At 47.5% G+C, this 12,802-nt stretch overlaps 1 long non-coding RNA gene across 1 annotated transcript; it reads left to right on the top strand.

Annotated features, from left to right (window-relative positions):
- The first annotated feature begins 929 nt into the window (after positions 1-929).
- Positions 930-11,855, top strand: LOC143218770 (uncharacterized). The gene is made up of 2 exons (XR_013011161.1): positions 930-5,014; positions 10,938-11,855. It is a non-coding gene; the product is annotated as an uncharacterized LOC143218770 (long non-coding RNA).
- The last annotated feature ends 947 nt before the right edge of the window (positions 11,856-12,802 follow it).

A 12,802-nucleotide genomic window follows, 5' to 3' on the forward strand; every position in this document is an offset into this window, starting at 1 on the left:
AGGAAGGGGATACCGCGTGTGTGGCTGCAGAAGTTTCTTCCTCTGTCTTCCAATTATAATAGGTCGGATTAATATTAATACCCCGGCGTATTTTTATTACAGTCGGAATAAGAGCATGAAAATGTATGAGGAAGTGATTCGCGTGAATACACACAGACTCTTCCGGTTTCACCGGTCACAATCCATACTAATTTCCCGGCACAATCTTTCCCCACAGTCGTGGGCAAATTGTTAAATTAAACTACACTAAAAGGGAGAAAATAACTTTCTTCGACATTAGTGACCATAAATATAAGCGTGGAGCGCCCACGATGATTACGTCGATATAGTTTAGCGCTCCACGCTTTTATTTATAGTATAATGAACGGGGAACACCACACTGACAATGAGCTCCTTCGGTGCGAAGTGGGTCAGTGGAGTGGGGATGAGTCGGAGTGCGAACGCGTAGTGGAGTGGGGAGCGCTGGCGCGCGGAGTGGGGATCGCTGAACGCGATGACGTACTACCGAGCGTCGCGCGGCGAGGTGTGACGGTTAATATTAAAATTCTTTTTCTCCTGAACGCACAGTTTCTTTTTTTAATTTGTTCTTTTAATATTGCATTGTCGTCCAGTTCTGAGCTATGTTCAAAGTGTCAAGTCTCTAGCTCATCGGGAAGTGATTTAAAGTTCGATTACAAGAACATCGACAACTCGGCAAGCTAATATAAGCGTGGTAAAAATACGCTGGGACATTACCGATGATGCACATACTAACATTATCATTGTTCTACATGGACAACAAACTGCAAATTGGAAATAATCCTTTCATCTTTCTAGGGAACAATCTGGGGACTGTCTCTGGGGAGTAGCGAAGAATCAAGGAACTAGAACAGGACTAGAAACTATGGATGATGAAAGGGGTGGGAAAGTGGGGGTGGGAACTAGGAAAAGAGGGAGGGAGGATGGTTCGAATGGCTGTCCAGAGATGAAACATCGATTGATTTTGTTTCCGAGCAAATACTTTTCTTATCACGAAAGGAAACAAAACGTGAGGAACGAGACTCTTCGAGATCTCTGTCTACAAGCGAAGCCGTATCCTTTCTCGGAGTGGGCTGGGGGCGGAGGGACACTCGGAGGGAGGGAAAGCACACGTTCATTGGAATGTGGGCGCCGTTGCGCGACAATCAGCGAACTCTCCTGCTCCTCCCACCCCCGGCTCGTCGGAAGGGGGGGGGGGAACCAAGTTCCCGGCGCGAAAACGTTACGTGACGTCCCCGACTCGGGATTCGACGCTTTGCTGGAAACAGATCCGAGCCCCGCGGCATGCAAAGACGTCCGGGATGCGTGATGTTATTAGTGGGAAGACCGGTCGGCGCACACCCTGCATACCCAATGCAGTATCCGCGATTGCAATTGCTGTCTGCCACTGGCAGATGGATTTCTTCTCGTTGTCGGGGACCTTGAGCAAACACTCGAATCTGTCGGAAAACATACTGAACTTACGTCGCATGAAAGAGTCATTTTTAACCTTCAGAGTCGTGATTCGCTAGGACATCGGAATATTTTTCGACAGTGAAGTGGTAGTTCTGTCAGCATCGTCTCGTAGCTGGCGACGAGACGAGTTCAACGATGGGTCGCATGCTGGCCTTTAAATTAACCACCGAAGAGTAAAAGTTGAAAATTGATCAGCTGTTTTGAGCCACTTTCTATCACATTTTCTTAGTGGATTTTTTTAGAAATTTATATGACTGGAATATAACTTGTGATACATGATTGAACTCGGCATTTCACGGGCTACAATAAGGCAGCCTTTAAACCGAAGTGCAGTAAAGTTTCGCTAATTGTTCACCCGTGGAATTTGCTGGAAACCACCATGACGCTTTTTCCGGCTGCATCAGGTGAACGTTGGCTACCAATTTACGTAAATGGGCCATCGTTTTGGCCCAGCATCGAGGCATTACCGCACTAAGCGCCCGAGCGGAGACAAAAAGGACAATTCCAGGCGGAACCGAGAGGGATCGACAGATGCTACTCGTTACACCAATTTCCTGGAAGGACGAAAAAACCGAGGGGGAGGGGCGAGGGGAAAGAAAGTGGTCGGTAGGAACGAGCGTCCGCGGCCACGTTCTCGTCGTTATCCATTTTCAAGCCGTCCATTCCCGAGCGGAGCGCTTTTGTTCTAATCGCGGCCGACCCTGAAAGGCTTCCTCGCGGTGGCCAGCCTTCAGGGTAATCCCTCCGGTTCCCTTGCGCCAGATAGAGAGCCCAGTGTCTCCATATCCGGGGATCGGGGATCCGTTGTTTATTATGCCGGCTTCTCTCGTGTCCTGGACCGGACCGTCGTCTCCGTTGTAACACCAATTCGAGCTCGCCTCCCGGATAATAATAGCAACGTCGCTCTATGGGTTTTGTGCGGGGGAGCTTCATTTGACGTAGGAGACACGCTTTCGAACCCTTCGGGCCATGCAGGCTGAAAGGGTCGATTAAACAGCCCCCGGCCAACTCCGTTTTCGAATAATTATGCAATGGAACTTGTCCGTTGAACGACGCCGTGTTCCCCGATTAGATTCCTGACGGCCTCGCCACCGGCGTTTCAAGGCCACCGAGCAACAAACCGCATTTATAATCGTCAAAGATCACCCCGGCTTCACCGGATAACCGATGAAAAACCGAATTCAACCGTGTGTCATATGGTCGCATTTCGACCACGTGGTGCCACGTAAAAAATGTATGAGAACGCGACGCACAGTGGTCTGGAAGTCAGTTCCAGCGCGAATTAATTATTGTGCGAGGAATAAATTGACATTTTGCGTGAAAATTACTTTGAAATATTTGAGTAAAGTAAATAAAACGTAATTTACAATACTGACTACTTGTTTATTAATATAACAATTATTGATCTAATACTACATGCATTAAAATTTTTTAATGGCCTTCCAACTGTTGCGGGTTCAAGTTCGCGAATGTCAATCTCGTTAAAGGGGAATACTCTCTATGGTCGATTCTAACAAAGTCTTATTCTTTGACAGAAATCTATCTTTATAATTATTGCCTATTTTCCAACGTTTCTCAATATTTTTGATTTAAGTTCTCTAAAATTCCTTCAATTTTGTGTTCGCTCACGTTCGAAAAACATAATGCGGTTACTGGATCGTTGACAGTCTTGCCAACAATAATACGGTGATGTGATTTACTAATTTCGCTGTTGTTATTGTAGTATACAGATCAATTTAGTTGGTATTTTTAATTTGTTCGCGCTGGGAACTGACTTTTAGACCACAGTGCGACATTTCGAAACAGCTGATTATAAGTCCCACTTGCGACCTATCGTTGAACTCGTCTTCTCAGCGGCTGCAACGCTGTGTCAACAGAAACCGCCTTAATCGTGAAAAAAATGCCCTTGAAAATATCAATCCGGAAGCGGACAAATTTCTTTAGGAAATTTAATCTATTCGCGCGGCGACAGGGTCCAGAATCACGGTCCTAATCATTTTCAATTTCCCGGAGCGACGCCGCGCGCCGGGCCGGGCCGTGGCGGCGACTCGGGACATAAACTGTAGCCGCAATCTCGCCGCAAGAATCACACTTTGCATCAGTATTCCCATTCTGGCGAATCGCTCGCGCGCGCCCGGTAACGTACGGAGGGGCCAACAGTTTCAGATTAGAGCAATCTCCTCGGGTAATGCGGGATCTTGAAGTTCGTCGAGTCGGCCATAAATCTTCGGCGAATCTTGAAGGGTTCGGCCCCATTAAATTCCAATCGATCACGCGAAACGCGCGCGCGTGGGATTTTTCCAGCGGCGACGGCAACGGGAACGGATCCGTTCGAATTTTCTAGCCAACGCGACGCGACGGTCTCCTTCCCGACTCTGTCCCGTTGTAATTCATTAAATTACATCGATTACACGCTCGGCCGAGCGACGAACGGCGCGGCGGAGCCGGAGCTAGGGGAGGGGGGCCAGGGGCTTAATTGACGACTCGATTTCGCTGCAATGGATTCACGGTCGAGCATTTTATTACCTTAACCGGTCAAAGTGCCACCGGCACGTTCCTCCGTTCCCTCTTCTTTTTTTTTGTCCGCCGTGTGCGCGCTCTCTCTCTCTCTTTCTCTCGCTCCGGTTCCTTTTTTTCTGTTTCCCCTAGGCCAACGGCCCATTTCGCCACGCTCGTTTTTCCTCTTTAGCCTGACCGGGCACGGGGAACGCCGGCAACGGTGTCCCGGTTTTCGTCGAACGCTTTGCCGCCCTGAAAAATTGCCGGCACCAGTGCCAAATGAAGATTTACACGCCGGCAGGCGTCGCTCGGAATGTCACCGGCTTTGACCGGCCCGCCGACAACGGGCATCTTTGATCCTCCCCGCTAACTACGATCCCTTCCTCCTCTGATCGATCCCGCACGCCCGCCGATCATTATTCCCAGCCAATCTTCAAACAGAGGCCGACAACTTTTCCACGCTTTTCACAGAGCCCCCCGGACGTTAACTATTTTTTGACAGTGAACTGGTATTTCTGGTAGCGTAGTGCTCTAGGTCTTGAGAAGACGAGTCCAACGATAGGTCACAAGCGGGACCTTGAATAAACCACCGCAGAGTAGAAATTGAAAGTACGGTAAAGTTTCGCTACTAGTCCACCCACGAAACTCGCCTGAAACCATCTTAACTCTCCCGCTGGCTGCTTCACGGCAAGATTAATGACAAATGTACTCTTATGAGACAGTATCCAGGACTGAGGCATTACTGTACTAATTGTGCAGCTGCTACAAAAATTCTAGAAAAATTCTACGCCTCCCGTTGGCCTAATCCACGCACAGGGGTGAAGAATTCGAGGCGAGTATGCAAGGAGAGGGGCACTTTCCCCAGAAAGCTGGCCCAGGGTCAAGAGTTTTGAATGCCTTCAGGAGTAGAGCAGTCGAGGCGGCACTTTCTCCGTGCATCAAGGCCGTGGCAGTCCCGCAGGAGCTGATCAGTCCTGGAGGGAAGCGGAGGAGAGAGGCACCTGCACTAGGTCGTCGGTGGGAGGCTGCCAGCAGGTGGCAGGTTCGCTGCGTATCGATTTCTTACGAATCCAGCCGGGCTTGGAATCGCTGCAGGGCTGCTCTCGCGCGTGGAAACGGCCCCGAAGCGATCCTGAACCGAGCCACCAGCCTCGGCCAATCCTCCACCTTCTCTCTCTCTCTCTTTCTCGCGCGCTCTTTCTGCCCTCCCCGGGGAAAATGAAAATAAGAGCCCCCCTAATCTTGACGAGCCCATCGGCTAACGTCCCCCAGAATAATCGCGACGTGTGCAAGGGCTTGATTGTTCCGGCGCACCTGGCTGATTCGAGGACCCCCTATCAGCATGATTGCGATCTAATCGGTGCTCCAACAGGTGCAATCGAGGGCTCCGGGAACCCTGCCCCAGAAATTAAAAATTAGGGGTTGTCGAGGGCCGAGATTATCTAACAGGAATACCTTTAACTTGGCCTTCCATCGTTCTCGAGTACTGGAACGCTTCGATGGTTGTCCACACTTTTCCCCAAAATCACCTGATCCTTTTGTATGATCAACTAACGAGGCGCTACTGTATTGTTGCTCGCGGAATTTTGTATACGGTCAATAGAGACCGTAGAATTCCGAGTTTTTTTTTGGGCATTCTGTGGATCTTCCGAGAGACCGGACGGATCAAGCATTGCTGAGCCGTCCCGACGACTCGCTAATTCGAAGATCCACTAGGTAGGATAAAAGAGTGCTGTTGGATACGGCTGTGAACCGTGGCAGACGGACTGGAAATAAACCGGGGCCGATGTGCAGGTCATTGTTTACGTCACCAGTCCCCGGCAACCTTTATTCGACGCCGCCCGTTCGGTAGTTCTCCTTTTATTCGCGCCTTGATTGACTGTACTCATTAGCGGACTTGTGTTTCTCCCACTTGGCCGGCATCGATTTTTCATTTGCGCCGGGATAAGGATCTTCCGGGGTTTCAAACTCTTTCAGTGCAGCGCGTGATTTGTCTCGAAACTGCCCCACCCTTCGGTCCACCCTTCGAACCATCGCCATCCCCATAAAGGGGAACGATCTCGTCACGGTGTCGAGTATCGCGAACGAGAGAAATGATTTCCGTGAATTTACGTGGAATAGCCTGGCCAGTCGATAGCAAGCGTCGTGTCGGACTCCGCTTTGATTTTACTCGGAATTTTGAAAATCGGTCCGGATCGGACCTGCTCAAGTTATTGAGAATATCACTATCTCGGTTTCCAGCTAGCAGAGAGATAAAATCCTCGAAAATTTAATACACAACCTCGAGGAAAAATGTAAAACTCAGATTAACTGTGGTTAAACTCAGATTCAACTAAACACAGATTAAGTTTGATCGTGTTAGCTTTGTTTGTGTTGAATCTGGCTGTGTTGTGTGTGATTGCACAGTCAAACCTGTTTTTGAAAAGAATATTCACAAACTTCATAAATAGCTACAACAAATAATTTTTCACAATATATGCGATTAACTAATTGGTTATCACTAACGAATCAAAAGGTTTGACTAATGACTATTTTGCTATGATTAACATTCAAAAAGACTATTAGTTATTTTTAAATATTAGTTGATTATTGCCCTACTCTGGTGTCAAGTCAGATAATGGCGGACCTGTGTTTGTGTTGATCGCATTTGATCTGGTTGCGTTAGGTTCGACCGTGCGAAATCATAATTTAAATCCGGACTGAAAATTGTGCGGCTTGTATGTTTTTTTCCGAGAGCAACATTTCAAGCTGGATAAAGACGTTAGGCTTCCATTGGTCTCGGAGGGTTGACCAGAGCGTCTTTCACGGATCTTTACAGAGATTATGATCTACAGAAGGATTGGAATCGAGGTAGGGGACACACGGCCAGCCAGAAGCGATACATCTTCCTTTAATACGATGTTAGGGGCAACCTCAGCTTACAGAGATCAGAAGCTGCTGGTCGGATCTGTGGTATGCCCGAGAGAGACGGCGAGAGGAAGAGAGGGTGGGGGAGAGCGAGGGAGGAAGAGAGAACGAGAGCGAGAGAGGTGCCGAGTGAGGCTTATAAGAGGGAATGGTGTCAAGTGGCCGCTTAAAAAAAAACTCTTCTAAAAAAAGCAAACTTTTCAAAAGCATCATGTATTAGAAGGGCGCAGTTAAGAAGATCGTGGAGAGGCCACCGGCTTGACGTTTCTTCTCCTCGTCCGATCCTTTGAAAACCCCGAGCCAACCCGAGGCCTCGATACGCCACCCCTGCCACGCGTTATTAAAATCATGGTCGAGGCGAGTGCATCCGTGAAACGGTACGCGGCCGCGTTGCTTAAACCGATTTATTTCACTATCCCGGCCAGATGAAATTATGAGAAAAATGTGACGTGATGCAGCTATCGAGATGCACGGCACAGAATTTTTTCGAATTTTTATATTGCAGATTTCTGGTGTGAAAATTGAAAAACGAGAAATCACTAAAACGGCCATATCCTCCGCAGTTCCTTACCGATTTTGTTAAAATTTTTACGGCAGGTATGTACCACCGTAACAATTGCCTCAGAATTTTTTGAAATTTTTCGCTCAACTGTTTCGCTGTTAAAAAATTTATAAGAGATGACGTGTACCGATTTGTTTACGCTTCTCGCTTTCCGATCTTTCTGTGAAAATCGGCGGCGGGGAGACGACTAAATTAAAATTGGCCAGAGACCTCAAATCCTGGCCAGCATCTTCGAAGATGAAGGCGGGGGGGAGGGGTCGGGCCGGTTTGATCGACGGGTCACGTTGCCCGCAATGATCGTGGACCAAGAGACGAACGATTGGTCGGTTCGACCGAGGGGACAACGAGTCACTTCCGCTGTCAATTGCGTGGCCGGTCCATTTGTAAGTAACTCCCGACGATTACCAGCAGAAGCGGCCCGCATCTTGTCACAGGATGCAATTCACGAATACCCGTGGCTGCTCGTTTCGATCGTATAAATCGTCGACCGGCGGGCGATTTTACGGGGAAACCGATCATCGTCCCACGTGGCCCCTGTAGGCCTCTCTCCGCGTCGATCGTCGACGGGAACGGCACGCAGCGTTCCCCCATCGCTGCGCCCACACGAGGAATTAAAGTTCAAGGACGAACGCCAGCCTCGGCCCTAGCCAGCATTCCCATCGTCGTCGAGCGGCCGAACGCGGTTCCGTCCGACGCCTGTCAACGTCGTAATTGAAACCAGAACGCTGACGCACGCCTCACCATAGAAATCTTTCCCTGACCTTTCCCATCCGAACCACTGGCGCCCTTAAAAATCATGGTGTGATGTCCAGGATAGTTGGTTACGTTCACTCGAAATCGATCTTTGCAGGTACGGCCTTGGTTTCTTCAGGGCTAGGTCACGTTTCGTTGGGTCTGAAGTGTCTTGTTAGATGCAGTTAGGTCTAGCCTTAGCTCAGTTAATTTTAAGCTAGACTCCTGATGTAACTGTCTAGGCCTTTTCTTAAGGGTGGTGGGGAAATGTATTTTACGCACACCCTCTGATGATGGTCGGGGGGGTAGTGTGGGAATCACCCTGCCTGAGAAAAACTATAGGTAAGGGCATACCCACTAAAACCCCACCGCTCAGGGGCCTTCTGGACCCTTCCTCCCATTAGAAACTGTCCGCATTCTGCGGGGGATTATTTCGTGGCTTTTTTCCACGACCTGTTCTTGGCTCTTATCACTGTCCAGACCTGAAGCTGGTCTGCCAAGTCCATTGGTTAGGGATGACAGGTTAGGTCCCATTAAGTCTGAGCGCGCGACTGCGGACTTCGTGGTCTCGGGTTCGAATCCCGCCGCCGACACCTCTGGAAATGATTCCATGTGCCGTATAAAACTGTGGTGCCCGAGGTGGGTTCGGAACCCACCTTAAACTGTGTAGGTCCCGTCGCTTAATAACCGTAGTCTGTAAGGTTGGACCCTATAGAGTTAGGCCGACACAGCTAGGTTCCATAGACACAGGTCCTTCAAAGTTAGGTGCCAATAAGTCTGTGAGGTTGGGCCCTATAGAGTTAGGCCATCACAGCTAGGTTCCATAGACACAGGTCCATCAAACTTAGGTGTCAATAAGTCTTTGAGGTTGTGGACCCTATAGAGTTAGGCCAACACAGCTAGGTTCCATAGACACAGGTCCTTCAAAGTTAGGTGCCAATAAGTTTGTGAGGTTGGACCCTATAGAGTTAGGCCATCACAACTAGGTTCCATAGACACAGGTCCATCAAAGTTAGGTGCCAATAAGTTTGTGAGGTTGGACCCTATAGAGTTAGGCCATCACAGCTACGTTCCATAGACACAGGTCCTTCAAAGTTAGCTGCCGATAAGTCTGTGAGGTTAGACCCGATAAAGTTAGGCCATCACAGCTAGGTTCCATAGACACAGGTCCATCAAAGTTACGTTCCAATAAGTCTGTGAGGTTGGACCCTATAGACTTATGCCATCACAGCTAGGTTCCCTAGACGCAGGTCCATCAAAGTTAGCTGACAATAAGTCTGTGAGGTTAGACCCGATAAAGTTAGGCCATCACAGCTAGGTTCCATAGACACAGGTCCATCAAAGGTACGTTCCAATAAGTCTGTGAGGTTGGACCCTATACAGTTAGGCCATCACAGCTAGGTTCCATAGACACAGGTCCATCAAAGTTACGTTCCAATAAGTCTGTGAGGTTGGACCCTATAGACTTATGCCATCACAGCTAGGTTCCATAGACGCAGGTCCATCAAAGTTAGCTGCCGATAAGTCTGTGAGGTTAGACCCGATAAAGTTAGGCCATCACAGCTAGGTTCCGTAGACACAGGTCCATCAAAGTTACGTTCCAATAAGTCTGTGAGGTTGGACCCTATAGAGTTAGGCCAACACATCTAGGTTCCTTAGACACAGGTCCTTCAAAGTTAGGTCCCAATAAGTCTGTGGGATTGGACCCTACAGAGTTAGGCCATCACAGTTAGGTTCCATAGACACAGGTCCTTCAAAGTTAGGTCCCAATAAGTCTGTGGGATTGGACCCTACAGAGTTAGGCCATCACAGTTAGGTTCCATAGACGCGGGTCCATCAAAGTTAGCTGACAATAAGTCTGTGAGGTTAGACCCGATAAAGTTAGGCCATCACAGCTAGGTACCATAAACACAGGTCCATCAAAGTTACGTTCCAATAAGTCTGTTTGGTTGGACCCTATATAGTTAGACCAACACAGCTAGGTTCCATAGACGCAGGTCCATCAAAGTTAGCTGCCGATAAGTCTGTGAGGTTAGACCCTATAAAGTTAGGCCATCACAGTTCGGTTCCATAGACACAGGTCCTTCAAAGTTAGGTCCCAATAAGTCTGAAATTGCACCTTGTCGACTCAGGGGCAACAAAGTTAGGTATTCGCCCTGCATAAATTCGAAAAACAAGTCGACAGAGACAGGGTCATAGAGAATCGTTAGGGGCCGTACGAGGAAGCCGCGGGAGAGGATGACGGTTAGGGGAACGACGTTTTCACGGCCGGCTAATAAACGCCAGCGCCGCAGGCTGCTCTGCGAGCCTCCGTTATCAGGGTCCTCCAATTATTGGAACTGACGTGTACACGGATAACGGCACGGACGTGTGCACGCGGCCAGAAAAGAATGGTTTGACGCAAACAGCGCGTCCCGCCCTGGCCTCGAGCCGATATCCAGATATCGACGTGGAATTTTAAACGTCGGCGACGCCGTTTCACCTGTGTCTCCCTCCTCTTCATCCCCCTTCGTCCAGCCTTGGCTACCCTGACATAGTCCGGTGGCCCACGGCGAAACAGTGTCTTTTGCCATGCAAAGCAGCCCTTGACTGAACCGGTAACCAGCCATTGCGGCGTTATTAAATCAGCCTGTACACCTGTGTCGTTCGTGGAATCTTGTGGTCGCATTAAATTATTGCTGCAACCCCCGGCGAGCTTTCTCTCTCTCTCTCTCTTTCACTGTACAATTTAAGAAACCAGAAACAAGCCCGATCTATTTTTCAGCGATACAGGTCCCCCGGAGAGCTTCCAGCCAACTTACAAGCTGCACCGTTTAGCCCGACCGCAAACAATAATCTGATCTGGACCTAGCCTGGGCTATCTGGGTTAGGTCAGGGGTAGAATTTTCAAACGGATGCTAAGAAATATCGATCGAGAAATTAGATGGAAATTTTCTGTAACGATGGACCTTGGGTCTTTTTCACTGCTGTGCGATTGACTTTGTAATCGGTCGGTCTTTTCCAGCACCGTTTTTATAGTTACATCTGTATTAGATCGCGTCTACGTGCTCCTTGTCACGCAGATCGTTGCGAAAGGATATTCGATCGACCTAGCCAATCGTTTGTTATAATTAATTATTCATGCACTGGACGTGAACAATATTTGATCGCCGTGCATAAATAGGATATTAATGAAAGGGGTCCAGGCGATTTTACTGATATAACAGATTACATCGGCAACAAATTTCGCCGACACCAATCTTGATCGACATTAGTAATAATTAGACAGCGGATCTTTATGCAAAATAAAATCTTTTTGTACCTGAATTGCAACAATCTGGAGCGAAGTGGAAGTTTATTTTCTTTCTTAATATGTTCAACAGATTGAAACTAATGTAACACTATTTTTTATATTTTTATAATGGTTCTACTCGTTCAGATTACGTCTACTCATTCTTGTCATAAATGCATAAAATCCGCTGTCTAGTAATAATGATCGAACACGTTTTTAATATGGACTGTTAATATTACGGATAAGGTGGTGGCTCGCAACATTTTCGAGGATTTCGATATGAAAGAACTCCGTCCGATTTTCAAGAGAATCTCCTAGAAAAGTTCACTGTAATAAGAAATATTGAAGTTCACCAAATAGCGAGAACACTGCAACTTGCGCGGACTGTTAAATGTTTCCTCAAATACAGGGTGTCCCAAAATTCGTGAACTTCCGGAGAGGGGGTGGTTCCTAAGACCATTTCAAGCGACATTTTCCTTTGAAAAAATGTTATCCGCGGCTTTGTTTAGGAGTTATTAACGAAAAACACGGACCAATCAGAGCGCCCGTCGCGCCAACTGTCTATTGGCCGACTGTGGCAACTCGCGTCCAGGTCGCGCTCTGATTGGTCCGTGTTTTTCGTTAATAACTCCTAAACAAAGCCGCGGATAACATTCTTGCAAAGGAAAATGTCGCTTGAAATGGTCTCAGGAACCGCCCCCTTTCGGGATGTTCACGATTTTGGGACACACTGTATAAGTGTGAGTCAGAAGATGTCGGAATGGTCGTTCCTGACCGTTGCTTAGCGATTAACTGAATCACTATAGCGTTGTTATCGGTTCACCGACTGCATTCGAACGCCGATCAATAAGTATATTTTCATCTTGCGTTTATTCTATAAGAATTTGATCAGAGTTGATCTGATTATAAATTAAGTCTTCCTCCTGATATTTCATTTAATGAAATGTATAATATTCAAATGTTCTCGGCGCTACGGTTCGATCAGTTTATAGGAAAAAAGCAAAATTTGCACGTTAGTTTGGAACTTTCAACGTTTCGATCTTCATTCAGATCATTTTCAAGAAAGTAGAAAAACTGCGTCTGAAAAATATATTTTCACAATGTAAAACCAGAAACTTTAAAACATCTGCGTAACCAGAATGTAAAAATGTAACAAGATACTGCAATAATTTACTTACATTGCTTTATAAAGATTATAAACACGGAATTGAAATTGTCTTAGCACATGCTGTTTTCATGTCGTCAGACAGGATACTGGATCATAGACCATCGAAGTCGTTAGACACAGAACGTAACTGGTCGATCGATCAAAACACAAGTCAATCGTCGATCGATGTTTGGCGGTTATTTCAAACCGT

This window comes from Lasioglossum baleicum, chromosome 20 (genome assembly GCF_051020765.1).
Source record: "Lasioglossum baleicum chromosome 20, iyLasBale1, whole genome shotgun sequence".
Classification (NCBI taxonomy): domain Eukaryota; kingdom Metazoa; phylum Arthropoda; class Insecta; order Hymenoptera; family Halictidae; genus Lasioglossum; species Lasioglossum baleicum.